Raw genomic sequence first — 2,892 nt, 5'->3', positions numbered from 1 at the left:
TCCAACCCAACTCTATGTCTTTCTTTTTCTTTAAAAAACAAACAAACCAAAACTAACCATAATTTAAAAAGAAAAAAAAAAACACGAGAAACACAAAGCCATCTCTCCATTCCTGAAATTTTAATTATTTTTAGATTAGATTTATGTGTATGAGTGTTTTGCCTGCATGTATATATGTGTGCCACATGCATGCAATTCTAGCAGAATCCAGAAGATGACACTAGATCCTATAGAACAAAAGAGTTACAGGCAGTTGTGAGCTATCGGATGTGGTTCTTAATAGGTTTTCTCTACCGGGATAATATGTTTCTCTGCCAAGGCAGTAAGCCAGATCAAGTTGGACTGAAAAAGTAGAAGAACAGTTTTATTTGAGCAAAGCAACTCAGGGAGAGGTTCTCCAGTCCCAGAGATCAATACTGGAGAAACCACAAGCCCACACTAAAGCAAAGAGAGTGTATAGGTTGAAGGTGAGGGGTGGTGACATACCTGCCACAAGCTGCATTTGTGCCCCAGCATTGTCAATAGCTGAGCACTTTAGGTAGGGACTTAGCATGTGGGGGTGAGGTGGCATGGGCTAAGGGGAAATGGGGTGAGAAACATGAGAAAGGGAGAATGGGGGGAGTTTGGGGGAATGGAATGGTTGGAATAAAGGAAGGTGGACACGGGAGCAGAGAAATATATATCCTAATTAAGGGAGCCATCTTAGGGTTGGCAAGAGACTTGACTCTAGAGGGGCTCGCAGGTGTCCAGTGAGATGTCCCCAGCTAGTACCTTGAGCAACTGAGGAGAGGGAACCTGAAATGACCCTATCCTATAGCCATACTGATGAATATCTTGCATATCAACTTCAGGGGAGGAAGCTGCAGTAGCCACCAAGGATTTGGGACTGGGCTTTTTGGTGCATTTTCTTTGTTTGGCAATTCTCTGAGAGGGCAGAGTTTGGAGAGACAGGAATAGGGGTTTTCAGACCTTGTAGGAGATACAGGAGCGAGTTGGATGTTCCAACAAAACAGTTCTGGGATTCAAACAATGATCTTCTGGAAGAGGAGGAAGCGCCCTTATTGGCTGAACCACCTCTCCAGTCCCATTTGAGTTTGTAATGTATTTAAATATACATGTCTGAACTTCAAAAGATTATTGAGTGAGTGTGAAATGGTTATGAAGCTTCACTTCATAAACATCTATTTTTGGTAAAATTCAGTTGAACCCAGAAAATTACATGTACTCAGGCAATCAGCAGAGCAATCAAGATGCTAATTGCATAACTTGGCATGCTATCATGAATACTTCTGCAATAAATACAGGAAGGCATTTCTATAGCAAGCTGCCTTTAATTTGTTTCCTCAGACCGCCTATACTTCTTTTCTCCCTTCCTTTGCTTCCACGAAACTAATAATGTGCTAATCTGCCATCATAGAAGCTTTGCTTTTCCTAGATTTTGAATAAATGAAATCAAGCAGTCCAGCTCTTTTCGCTCAGCATAGTTGTTCTGTGATGTGTAAATTCATTCCAATATATCTTTTAAACAGCATATATGCAAGTCTCCCTACACATTATAAATATACATGAAATATCAACTGGGGATAAAGATTCTGAGAAAAAATATTTAGCATGTCTTTTGCATCATTCTTGGTGAAGAGTTGATGATACATTGCTGGTAATATGTGATATTATGCTATTATCACTTCCTGACAAGCAACCTATTTTAATTTAAAAAGGGCCCAGGGGCAAAGGGATGGTTTCCTTAACTTGTTGTTTTCTAGCTAAGCAACTATAGGCAAGTTCTTTCATGTCTCTTTTCTTTACCTTTTTTATCTTAAAAAAGGAAGAATATTGATGCTTTTTATGAACATTAAAATAAAATTTCATGTATAAATATTTGATCATGGGTTAAAACACACAGTAGATACTCAACAGGGAATGTGGTTTCTCACTTTTTTTTTTTAATTTGAGGAAAGTTTTCCTACTTAAAAGAGTGTTGTGTCTTTGTTAATTGTAATATCAGAGTGCCATCTGGTGACCATATAGAATGATTACATTATCTCCATTTCTAATTATACAATATTTAAAGCCATAATGTGCTCTAGGATAGCATTATAAGGAATGAAAATAGAGTTGTATTTTAGAGCAATTTTGTTGAGTGAAATACCTTCCCTGGTGAGACATCCTTTCTAATCAAGAGGCATAACTTAAGGGAAACAAGAAGAACTTCCTCCCTAGTCTGGCCTAGGATGAGCAGATGGCAGGTTGAGTGCAAAAGCAAATAAGTTGAAGGCTCCACATCCCTTTGACTCTGAAGTAGATTCGGGAAGAAGTTGCTGTTTCAAACCCTGTTGAAAGATCTTCCTTTGGCAAATCTAACTTGGACAGCTTTGGTCTTGAGTCTAGCTCCAGGGAGGTTTTTAAAGTATGTAGCCCACATGGGAAGTAGAATAAGACAAAATTTCGTGACTAAATTGGGAGCATGGGGATCAGGGATTGGAGAGAGGGGAGGAAAGGAGGGGAGCGGATAAAAATATATAGCTTAATAAAAACAATAAAAAGAATATGTTAAGTGCTTTTAAAAAGTATGTAGCCCCAGTTACTACTCTAAGAATAGAAGACCCTTTCCAGATCTACCAACCACCCACTGAAACAACTACACCGTCACAGTGCAGCTGATCTCAGGCTCTATAGTACAGTTCCACTGAACTCTGGCCCTTGATTAAGACGTAGCAGGCTTCCTCATTATGAAGGGGTGATTTGGGTCAGAATGGAAATCATTAGACTCACCCATGGCTACAGATTCACAAAACACCCTCCAACCGTGCTTCCAATAGCTCTGGAACATGAATTGATAGATTACCACCCTTGCAATCTCCCCAATACCATTAATCAGTCAAGACTAGTCAA

Source organism: Microtus pennsylvanicus, chromosome X, assembly GCF_037038515.1.
Source record: "Microtus pennsylvanicus isolate mMicPen1 chromosome X, mMicPen1.hap1, whole genome shotgun sequence".
NCBI lineage: Eukaryota > Metazoa > Chordata > Mammalia > Rodentia > Cricetidae > Microtus > Microtus pennsylvanicus.
The sequence above is the reverse complement of the archived record's forward strand: the minus strand, read 5'-3'. Positions refer to the sequence as shown.